Raw genomic sequence first — 12917 nt, 5'->3', positions numbered from 1 at the left:
CCAAATCTTCTACTTGAACCTCAATCCTTGTCTTAGAAGTTGCTTCTGGAGGAACAGAGGTCCCCCTCGTGCCCCAAACATCAATCTGTGTGGTCAGTGGCTAAGGGAGCTATCAGCTCACCAGACAGCCTAATTCTGGCAAGAGATTTATAAAATTTTAAGATATTCTTACTATCTACCCGAATCATACCCCTATTGGTCCAGAGCCTCACACAAACCAACGTGAGTTTTTACAGCAGTGTAATTATATCCAGTCTGTGTTACTTATAACTGAGGGTCCTAGTTATTAGTTTTTACTTTATATTCAGTCATTGCTCTTGAAATAAGCCCACGGTCTCAGGAGGGTTCCCAGCGTCCGTCACATGTGTGTACAACCCAACCTTCCTTCCACAACCCTCTAGACGTGGTCTTCCTTTGAGGTGAGGTTCTAGTGAAACACCTCCTGTCCTTCGTGAGTTGTGGTGCTCAGCAGATCATTTGGTCCATCGGAGGACCAATGTTGGACCTTAAAAGGAAATAGATGAGGAAGGGGGTGCCTGAGAGAAATTTTCAAAGATCGAAATAAATGGAGAGAGAGTCCCTGTTCATGGATCAGAAGACTCAATATTTTTAAGATGGCGAATTTCCTCAACTTGATACAATAGATTCAGCACAATCTTTGTCAAAATCCCAGCAGGTATTTTTTTCAGAAACAAGCCAATCTTAAACTACATATGGACATCTAAAGGATCCAGAATAACCTAAGCAGTTCTAAAACAGCAGAATAAAGTCGGATGACTTTCACCTCCCAATTTCAAAACTTACTACAAAGTTACTGTAATCGAGACGGTGTGACACTGGCATATATATAGACATATAAAGCCATGAAACAGAATAGAGAGTCTAGAAATAAAGCCATACATTTATAGTCAATTAATTTTCAAAATAAGTGTCAAGGTAATTCAATGGGAAAGGATAAGCTTTTCAACATAGCATATTGGGACAATTGGATAGCCACATGCAAAAAGATAAATTTAGATCATTATCTCACATGATTCACAAAAATTAACTTAAAGTGAGTCATAGTTCTAAATGTAAAACTAAAACAATAAAACTTTTAGAAGAAGACTTAAGAGGAAAATTCTGTTTCCTTGGGTTAGGCAAAGCATTCTTAGGTATGGCACCAAAAGTGTAATCCACAGAATTAAAAAAAATTTTGTAAATTGGACTGCAATACAATGTAAAATGTTTATTCTTCAAAAAACACCATTAAATATCACCAAGAACACATAGCAGAATAGGGAACCCTAAAAATCAGTCCTTCCACTGAAGTAATCATTAAGCTGGCAAAAACGGTCAGAATAAACTTTTTTGGAAGTCTGGACTCTGATTAAACTTTACAGAAACCAGGGAAGTGCTTAATGAATATAAAGACTGGTGATCTTTGGTAAGAAAGAAAAATAAGCATTTTTGCTTATGTGCTTACCATCTTCCATTCCCCAGGTCAGTGGTGTCTGTGGGAACCGTAGCCTGCATTACTGGTGTGCCTTGCCAGTACAAGAAAGGGCAAAAAAGACCTAGTTCTCAAAAAATTGTGGTTGTGCAGGTTGATCGGTCTTAGACTTCCTGATGGATTGGTTCAGGCACTTACCTGTGTTTTGCTGCCCTGGAAACTCTCTCAGGGTTGGACAGTTCCTAGGCAGTGTCTACTGAAAGAATTGAAGGACATATACTATCCAGCTGGGGCAAGGGATGATGGACAGGGTAAGCAGCAGACAGACCAAAAAGCCTGAGAAAGAGGAGGCTGAAGGGGAAGATCCAGGGCTTTGAAAGTCTTCCACACGTACCAGGGAGTCTGGGGTACAGTGCATACGCCCAAGGTCCAATGCTTGTGCCAAAAAGACCTGAGTGGTGCCTCCAGCTGATCTCTGTGCTCTGTACAAGCAGGTGAAAGCTAAGACAGAGTTGTAGTCAGTCTGGCTAAGCATCGAAGAAGTGTCTCAGTTCAGAGGCAATTTACAAAGGCTGAGAAAATTTTTTTCTGTTTCATTTGTTTGTTTGTTTCTTTCTTTTTGGCTCTAGGTGTTTAAGGCAATTTCTGTCAGATCACTGGCTGACCTCTGAGACAATGGGACAGAGACTTCAGTGAACGTGCAAATAATACAGTAGTTGCAAAAATAGGTTGAAAAAGTCACTAAACAAATGGATGAGTACAGCCCACAACAAACAACAAAAGCAAACCCTGTTGAGGCAGAGGGGTGGGGAGACTCTGATTTTCAGAGTTCTCCCATTATAATAGTCAAAATGTCCAGTTTTCAACAGAAACTTATAAAACCTACAAAGAAATAAGAAAGGTCAGTCCATTCACAGGGGAAAGAAATCAACAGAAACTATCCTGGGGAAGTCCAGACTTTGGACTTACTAGACAAAGTTTTAAAATCAATTGTATAAAATATGTTCAAGGGGCTGAAGGAAACCATAGATGAAGGGAAACTAGAATACTATATGAAAAAAATAGAGAATATCAATAAAGAAATAGAAATTATAAAAGGGAACCAAGTAGAAATTCTGGAGCTGAAACCTTTACCAGAGGGGTTCAACATTTAATATAAAGCAGGCAGAAGAAAGAATCAGTGACTTAAAGATAGACTAATTGAAATTACCCAGTTTGAGGTACATAAAAAATAGAGTGAAGAAAAATAAACAGAGCCTATGGGACTTATGGGACACTATTAAGTGTATTAACATTATAAGAGTCTCAGAAGGAGAGGAGAGAAAGGGCCAGAAAGAATATTTGAAGAAATAATGGTCAAAAGCTTTCCAAATTTAATGACAGATGTGAATCGAAACATCTAAATAACTCAGAAAACTTCAACTAGGATGAATGTAAAGAAATCTACATAAGACGCATTATAATCAAATTGTTGCATACACAGAGAGAATCTTGAAAACAGAAGAGAGAAGTGACTTCTGTTCTGTCACATACAAGGAATACTCGATACGATTAACTGCTGATTTTTCTTCAGAAACCATAGATGCCAGAAGGCAGTGGGATGACATGGTGAAAGAAAAAACTGTCAACCAGCCAAGAATGCTGTATTTGGCAAAACTGTATCTTTCCAAAATGAAGGTGAAATTAAGACATCGAAGATAAACTGAGGGAGTTCATCACTAGTAGACCTGCCCTACAAGAAATGTTAAAAGGGAGTCTTTCAGGCTGAAGTGAAAGGGCACTAGATATTAACTTGAAGTTATATGAATAAATAAAAACACCAGTATAGGTAAATACATACATAAATGAAAATGCCAGTATGTATTATTATATTTTTGGTTATAACCTCTCTTTTTGTTTCCTCCATGATTTAAGAGAAAAATGCATAAACAATAATTACAAATCAATTTTAATGAGCACATAATGTATAAGTTGTGACAATAGCAACATAAAAGGGGTGAGGGTGGAGCTGTATAGGAGCAGAGTTTTTAGCTATTGAAGCTAAGTTGGTATCAGTTCAAGCTAGAGTATTATAAATTTAGATTAATTGTAACCCCCAGAGTAACCACTAAGAGAATAGCTAAAAATATACAAAAAAGGAAATGAGAAAAGACTCAGAATGGTACCTTAGAAAAAGTCAATCAAACACAAATGAAGACAGTAATGGAGGAAGTGAATAGCAAAAAAAGATATAAAATATATAAAACAAATAGCAAAATGGCAGAAGCAAGTCCTTCCTTATCAGTAATCACTTTAAATGTAAATGGATTAAACTCACTGGTTAAAACATAGATATTGACAGAATGAATAAAAAACAATCCAACTATATGCTATGACAAGAGATTTACTCTAGATACAAAGATACAAATAACTGGAAAGTGAAAAATTGGGAAAAGATATCCTATGCAAATAGTAACCAGACTAGTGCTAGAGTGACTATAATAATATCAGTAAACTAGGCTTTATGTCAAAAATTGCTACAAGAGACAAAGAAGAACATTATATGTTGATAAAAGCATCAATTCATCAAGTGTCAATTCAACATTATATGTTAATAAAAGTGTCAATTTGTTAAAGCCTTTTGAGCCTCTTCTTTTGCTTGGCTTGCTCCAAACACATTAGTGTGTACTTTTTCTCCTAATAATCCCATCTTTGAGCCATTCTCTCAGGTCCGCTTCTGCTTCTTTGAAATATACTATAGCTTCTAATAAACTACTCTTTCACCACTTAAAAAACAAAGTGTCAATTCATCAAGAAAACATAATTATAAACATATATGCATTAAACAGCAGAGCCCCAAAATAAATGCAGCAAACGTGGGCCGAATTGAATGGAGAAATAAACAGTTCCAAGATCAGGAACAAGGACGCCCACTTTTACCACTGTTATTCAACACTGTGCTGAAAATTTTAGCCAGAGCAATTCAACAAAACAAAATAAATAAAAGAAATTTTTTTAAAAAGTAAAACTACTTCAATTTACAGATGTCATAATACCATATCTAACAATCCACAAAGAAATTATTAGAGATAATAGAGATAAAAAGTTACACAAAATGGCAGGGTACAAGATCAACATAAAAAAATTAATTGTGTTTCTATACACTAGTAATGAACGATCCAAAAAGAATATCAATAAAACAATTCCATATACAATAGCACCAAACAGAATAAGATTCTTAGGAATAGATTTAACAAAGGAGGTGAAAGACTTGCACAATGGGAGCTACAAAATATTGCTGAAAGAAATTAAAGAAGATCGAAATGAAAAAAACAAAACAAAACAAAACAACATACCCCATACTCATGTAACAGAATAATTAACATTGTTGAGATGGAAATATTCCTCAGTGCAGTCTACAGATTCAATGAAATTTTTATCAAAATCCTAATAACATTTTTTTTTTCCAAAATGGAAAAGTTGATTTTAAATTCATGTAGAATTACAAGGAACCCGGAGTAGCCAAAACAATCTTAAAACAACAACAACAACAACAAAGTTGAAGGACTCAAACTCCCAATTTCAAGACTTACTACAAATATAAAGGCCCTAAGCCCATTCATGAGGCTGAATCACCTCACAGAGGCCCAACCTCGTAAATACCATCACACTGGGGGCCAAGATTTCAACATATAAACTTGGGGGAGAGACACAAACATACAGCCGATAGTACAACCCAATTTAAAAATGGGCAAAGGATGGGAATAGACGTTTCTCCAAAGAAGGTACACAAATGATGACCGAACACACAAAAAGATGTTCAGCTATTAGGGAAATGCGAAGCAAAACCACAAGGAGATAACATTTCACACCCATTAGGACGGCTCGAATAAAAAGAAGAAAACAGTGAGTGTGGACAAAGGGTGCAGCTGTGATTTTCGGTCAAGATGGCAGACTAGGTGAATGCTGTCCTCACCTCATTTCAGGACCACATCAATTACAACTAAACCACAGAACAACCATCAGTGAGTATTGCCTGAAGTCTAGCTGAACCGAAGCCCTACAACCACGGACATACAGAAGAAGCCACCTCGAGACTGGAGGAGGGGCAGAGACGAGGAGCGGGCTGGTCCCACACGCGCCTGTGACCATTAAAAACGGGGATGGGTATCTCAGCTGTGGAGGTCCTCCCCGAGGAGTGAGGGGTCCCAGCCCCACATCAGGCTCCCCAGCCCAGGGTTTCAGTGCTCAGAGGAGAAGTCCCCATTACTTCTGGTTGTAAAATCCAGCAGAGCCTGTGGCTGAGTGAGATGGAGGGAGGCTGCACTCCCAGGCTCTCCTCTTAAAGGGACCATACACAGACTTACTCGCTGACGGACGGAACCACTCCCTCTGAGCTCCAGCGCTGGGGCAGCAGCTGGAAAGGCAGAAGGGACCTACGGGAGGAACTGAAGTGTTTAGCTTCAGGCTGAGGGCTGGAGGGGCAGCTTTCTCACGGAGGAAGGAGCTGGTGGAAGGCATGGTTTCTTTGTTGAGCCCTCCCCTTCCCTGCGTGCAGACACAGGTGGCTGCCATATTGGAGTCTCCATCAACCTGGGTAACACCTTTTGTCTGCCTCACCCTGGTGAGTCTGAAACCCCACCCCACCCAGCATTCGGGCACACCCAAGCCGCTTCCAGTGGCCTTTCTGTATGAACAGCCTGCCTTGGCTCATGCTGCAGACTTTCCTAAAATCTCTCAAAGGTTCACAAAATCCCAACAAGCAGCATTTGGCTCTGGCATGTCCCGTACCTCTGGCTGAGCAGCCCTAAGCCCATCACTAGCAACAGCTGCCTTGGTTTGCGGCTTGGCCTCTCAAGGCACCTCCAAGCCAAGTGTGAGCAGCAGCCATCTCTGGATTGCTTTGTGGCTCATGCCAGGTGCCCCCAGGCAGGGCACACACTGTGGCTGAACTTGGCCTGCAGTGGGTCCCCTCCCAGGAGGCCCCGGGGCTGGCAGACCCAGTGGCCAGCTTTAGACTGGGCCAGAGCATCACCCGGCCACCTCCAACGATGACACACCCAAAGGGCACACTGGGCAGGCACCAGAGCCCCGCTAAAGTGAATCCTGCTCTGTAGGGTCAGTCCCTGCACTACAGCTCCTCCACTGTAGTCACAGGCAGTCCTCACAACCAATTAGCCTGCTGGTCAATCACTCACACTAATGTGCAAACAACCAAGTCTCAACTACAACAGGAGGGCACACACAATCCACACAAGGGACACACCTAGAGCACCCAGCTCAGGTGACCAGGGAGACTGTGCCACTGAGCCCCACAGGACACCAACTACATAAGGCCACTCTACTGAGACCAGAAGGCATAGCAGCTCTACTTAATACCTAAAGACAAACACAGGGAGGCAGCTAAAATGGGGAGACAAAGATACATGTCCCAAATAAACAAACAGAACAAATCTCCAGAAAATGAACTGAAGGAAATGGAGACAAGAAATCTACCAGGTGCAGAGCTCCAAACACCAGTTATAAGGATGCTGAATGATCTCAGGGAGAACTTCAACAAAGGAAACATAAAAATGGAAATCAAAAAACATAAAAAAGAATCAGTCAGAAATGAAGAATACGATAACTGAAATGAAGAATACATTAGAGGAAATCAACAGTAGATTAGTTGAAGCAGAGGTTCGAATCAGCGATTTAGAAGAGAAGGTAGCAGAAAACACCCAACCAGAAGAGCAAAAAGAAAAAAGAATCCCCTTAAGTGAGGAGAGTTTAAAGGGTCTCTGGGACAACATTAAGCGTGCCAACATTCACATCACAGGGGTACCAGAAGGAGAAGAGAGAGAGCAAGGAATTGAAAACCTATTTGAAGAAATAATGACTGAAAACTTCTCTAACCTGGCAAAGGAAATAGACATACAAGCCCAGATAGCACAGAGAGTTCCAAACAAGATGAACCCAAACAGGCCCACACCAAGATGCATCATAATGAAAAATGCCAAACGTTAAAGACAAAGAGAGAATCTTAAAAGCAGCAAGAGAAAAGCAGTTAGTTACCTACAAGGGAGCTCCCATAAGATTGTCAGCTATTTTCTCAATAGAAACTTTGCAGGCCTGAAGGGATGGGCACAAAATATTCAAAGTGATGAAAAGCAACGACCTACAACCTAGATGACTCTACCCAGCACAGCTATCATTTAGAATCAAAGGACAGATAAGGAGCTTCCCAGAAAAGAAAATGCTAAGGAAGTTCACCACCACCAAACCTGTATTACAAATAAATAAATGAATGAATGAATGAATGAATGAATGAATAGTAAATAGCAATAACTACATATCTATCAACAACTGCTTTAAATATAAATGGATTAAATGCTCCAATCAAAAGATAGGGTGGCTGAATGGATAAGAAAACAAAACCCTTACCTATGCTGCCTACAAGAGATTCACTTCAGATCAAAAGACACACGCAGTCTGAAAGTGAAGGGATGGAAAAAGATATTTCATGAAAATGGAAACGAACAAACAAACAAAGTTCTGATAGTAATACTTATACCAGTCAAAACAGACTTTAAAACAAAAGGTTATAAGAAGTGACAAAGAAGGACACGGTAATCCCACTTCTGGGTATTTATCCAAAAAAACCCAAAATGGTACTTCGAGGGGACGTGAGCATCCAAATGTTCATTGCAGCCTTGTTTACAATGGCCAAGATGTGGAGGCAGCCTGGGTGTCCACTGATGATGGATAAATGGATAAAGAGGAGGTGGTACAATGTACAATGGAATATTGCTCGGCCAGGGAAGGGCATGGGTTCTCACCATCTGTGGTGACATGGATGGACCTGGAGGGCACTGTGCTGAGTGGAGTAGGTCAGACAGAGAAAGACAGATGCAATGTGATTTCACTTATATGTGGAATCTAAAGAACAAAACAAACACACAAACAACACAGAAACAAACTCGTAGGTAGAGAAACCATTTTGATGGTTGCCAGATGGGAGGGGGGCAGAGAGGGTGGGTGAAAAAGGGGAAGGGATGAAGAAGTACAAATTGGTTGTTACAAAGTAGTCATGGGGATGTAGGGTACAGCATAAGGAATATAGTCAGTAATATTGTAATAACTATGGTGTCAGATGGGGACTAGATTTGTTGGGGTGATAGATGGGAGAGAGTTGGGGGACAGTGAAAAAGGTGAAGGCATTAAGAAGTACAAATAGGGCCGGCCCGGTGGCTAAGGTGGTTAGAGCTCCATGCTCCTAACTCCGAAGGCTGCCGGTTCGATTCCCACATGGGCCAGTAGGCTCTCAACCACAAGGTTGCCAGTTCAATTCCTCGAGTCCCGCAAGGGATGGTGGGCAGCGCCCCCTGCAACTAAGATTGAACACGGCACCTTGGGCTGAGCTGCCGCTGAGCTCCCGGATGGCTCAGTTGGTTGGAGTGCGTCCTCTCAACCACAAGGTTGCTGGTTCAACTCCCACAAGGGATGGTGGGCTGTGCCCCCTGCAACTAGAAAACGGAGCTGGAGCTGAGCTGCGCCCGACACAACTAAGACTGAAAGGACAACAACTTGACTTGGAAAACAGGCCTGGAAGTACACACTGTTCCCCAATAAAGTCCTGTTCCCCTTCCCCAATAAAATCTTTAAAAAAAAAAAAAAGAAGTACAAATAAATAGTTACAAAATAGTCATTATAAAGTAATGTAAAGCAAAGTAAAGTAAATGTAAAGTGAAGCACAGGGAATATAGTCAATAATATGGTAATAACCATGTATAGTGCCAGGTGGGGCCTACACTAGTCGGGGGATCACTTCTTAAATTATATAAACGTCTAACCACTATGCTGTACACCTAGCATTAATATGAAATAATATTGAATGTCAACTGGAACTGAAAAATTGTAGAAGGGACAGAAAAGGTGAAGGGGCATAAGAGGCCCAAATCTCCAGGTATGAAACAGTAAGTCACGGGGATGTAATGAACAGCCTGGGGAATACAGTCAATAATACTGTGACAGCGTGGGACGGTGTCAGCCGGTGCTGGGCTTACGGTGCTGGGCTTACGGTGCTGGGCTTACCCTTCTTTGGGTATGTAAATGTTGAATAACTCTGGGGTACCCCTGAAACTCATATAATATTGTATGTTAGCTATATTTTAATAAAAATCTTTAAAAATGAATAAAATGGTGCAGCTGCTGTGGAAAAGTTTGTCAGCTCCTCCATAAGTTAAACATAGACTTACTTTATGACTCAGCCATCCACTCTGGGGTATGGACCCAAACAATCTGAAAACCCGTGTCTGCACCATCACGTGCATGACAGTATTTATCACAGTGTTTTCCATAACAAAGAAGACGTGAACACGGGCGGAATGCCCACCAGCTGGTGGAAGGGCACGCTGAATCCATGCAATGGAATATTATGTAACCATAACCAGGAATGAACCTCAAATGCAGTAAGCTAAGTAATAGATACCAGACACAGAAGGCCCCATGTTGGATGACTCAGTGTATACGAAGAGCCCAGCAAAGAAAAGGGAAAATCAGCAGAGACAGAGAGTTGGTTCCTGTGGCTGGGGGTGGGAATACGACTGACTGCACACAGGCAGGAGGGATCTTTCTGGAACTGTTCTGTAATTAGACTGTGGTGGTGGTTACACAACTCAGTCAACTTTCTACAACTTATTGAATTGTTGCTTGCAATGGCTGAATTTTATGCTATGTAAATGATACTTCGATCAAACCATGAAAAATAAAGAGGAAATGGGTTGCAGGACGGGTTGTCTCAATTATTCCCCCCCCCCCACTCCCTCTAAGGCCCCTTGGCTGAAATGCAAATTTAACCACTTCCTGCTTATTGACCAGCTCTGAACATTAAGGGGTGTTGGGTGGGTGTTGAGAGATCCCGTAACACCCTCTTTCCGAGACCTTGGGGGTCACGCTCCTGAGACATGTATAGACCCAAAGGGGCCGCTTAAGGGACCCTTCCCTCAACACAAATCTATTCTGAGGGGCCTCATGTTTATCCTAACGGACCCGGTAGCTGTTAAATGTCCATCTTCAAAAGCATCTGCTTTTCAAACACAAGGGGTTAAGTGGTCTCTGCTGCATGCCGTCTACTCTCTAAGTTGTTGAGCTGGGCATTCTTTTGAAAATGTCAATTGGACTAAGCCACTCCTCTGACGGAAACCTCAGAAGACTGCCCAATTCCCTTGGAACCAAATCTACCTTCCTTGCTGGTCCTACAAGGTCCCCTGTGGCGTGCGTCATGTGTGACTTCTGTGACCCTGTAATAAAATAAATGGTGCAGCTAGTATCATTCTTAGTATCCCTTTGCTTGTTCTCTCTATCGGGCCACCCTGTTCTCAAGTTCCTGGAGCAAGCCACGTGCCCTCCCACCTCAGTGCCTTTGCACTTGTCGTTACTTCTGCGTAAAATGTTTCCCCGGGGGTGGCCGATGGCTCCGTTGGTTGGAGCACGAACTCTCAACAACAAGGTTGCCAGCTCAATTCCCAGAAACTCTCTGTTCCCCGATATTCCCCAATAAAATAAAATAAAATAAAATGAGTTTCCCAGACTGCTGGATGCTTCTTCTTACCATCTAGTGTGCCCCTAAATGTCACTACCTTGCCCTCTCCCTGGTTTTCTACGACACTTAGTACTGTATGTTTAGTTTGTCCATTGCTTCTTTTTGTCTGTGGCTTCACAGGCTCTGTGAGGGCTGTCACTTGTGTATTGTCCTGTGGGGTACCCCTAGGACATACGCAGGGGCCATCTCTGTATTGGTGGGTAGGAGGCAGGAAGGAGAGAATGATGGTTGGACAGGTGGGTGCATAAAATGGCTGAGAGGGTAGGTGGGTGCAGGGGTGGGTGGAGAGAAGAAGGGGAGGGAGGGAAGTAGGCGGGGGGGGCAGGTGGGAGGGCAGAGGGACTGACTCTTCTGGGGTGGACATACGTCCAGAAGCAGAGTAGTGAGTGATCGAGAATGTAAGCTCTGGAGCCCAAATGACTGAGTTCAATCCCAACTCTGCCATTCACCCGATGTGTGACCTTGGACATGTCACTTAACCTCACGGAGCCTCAGTTTCCTTACTTGTAAAATAGGAATGATGGTGATGACCGTTTTCTTGAATTCTTCTGAGGGAGACGCTGCATCCTGTAAATCCTGAAAACCTGGGCACAGAGTCAGCTCTCCGCAAACAGGAGCTCTGTTTTACTGTTCCTTCTCTCGATTTTTCCATCACTGCCAATATTGGATACATGGTGTCAGAACACTCACCCTGAGGGCCAAAAGAAAGTAAAAGAAAAGCTGGCTTTCTTCCCAGATTTGTTCTCCCGAGAACACCCGATATTTTCTTGGTAGGGAAGAGAATTTCCATAGGGCAAACATCCATCAAATTGGCCACAGGGGAATTTGTACTAAGTTCCTCAAAAACAGCAAGAGAAAGAAAAAAAAAATAATAATAATAAAAGGAATAAAGAGCAAGATGCTTTCTCTTTTTCTTTGGAGCGGTCATGTGGGTTAGCTGCAAATTGTTTCCCCAAAATGAGTCAGCTGGGGAGAGATGGCATGTGCATTTGAGCCAACCTGTGTCACCAAAACAACACCAAATAGCCCCCAATCTGCCTGGTAGGTCACCTTTCATCCTGGTTTGGGCCCATTTCCACAGCCCCTGGTGCAGGCTTAGGAATCAGATACACCCAGGTTCAAACCCCAGCTGGGATACTTCTTAGCTTGTGTGACATTTCAGCCCTCTGAGCCTTGGTTTCTCCATCTGTAAAATGGGAATAATCTTGTCTGCCACACAGGGTTTGTAGGATAAAATGAGATCACTTCGGTGCCTACAAAATGGAAGAGAGTAATAGTGGCCGCAGCAGTAGCATTTCTCTTGTTCTTCTTTTGAGGCTCCTGGGCGTGAGTCTGCTGAATTTTGTCCCCTGGCTTCTTAAATGTCTGCCAGAGACATCTGACCCTCTCATGGGCTCCTGGCTTGCCAGCAAGATGAAAACTCTCTTGAGAATTTTTTCTCTGTTTTCCTCCTGAGTTCCCATGGGTTTTCGGCTGCCCTTCCCCTCCTGGCTCAGTGTCCCCATTTGCCAGATGGACAAAGCGGGGCATTCAGAGACGTAATATGACATGCTCTTCTCAAGGGCGTGGAGACAGGGTCCTACTTCCCACAGTGCTGCAGCAGGAGGCTGGATTCAAAGGAAAACGGGGGCCAAGGAGTCTAGAAGGGAGTCCCCAGCTCCAACCTCTACTGGGCCAGGCAGGCAGTGTGCCTGAATGAAACAGACCAGATTGCAAACTCTGGAAGAGGGTCACTGCCACCATGTCTCCGTGAGACCTTGAGCAAGCTCTGGGCTTGGATTCTGTCTTCTCTCTGAGCCGAGAGTTGGACTCTCAGGACCCCAGGGGCTTCCCGGTCCAGTGATGGCTCTTCCCGACCCCTCGGAGCTTCCGTTTCCACATCTGTGACAAGCAGCGGCTCACAGCTGTCCTGCCTGCCTCATG

The sequence above is a fragment of the Rhinolophus ferrumequinum genome, assembly GCF_004115265.2.
Source record: "Rhinolophus ferrumequinum isolate MPI-CBG mRhiFer1 chromosome 15 unlocalized genomic scaffold, mRhiFer1_v1.p scaffold_54_arrow_ctg1_1, whole genome shotgun sequence".
Classification (NCBI taxonomy): domain Eukaryota; kingdom Metazoa; phylum Chordata; class Mammalia; order Chiroptera; family Rhinolophidae; genus Rhinolophus; species Rhinolophus ferrumequinum.
The sequence above is the reverse complement of the archived record's forward strand: the minus strand, read 5'-3'. Positions refer to the sequence as shown.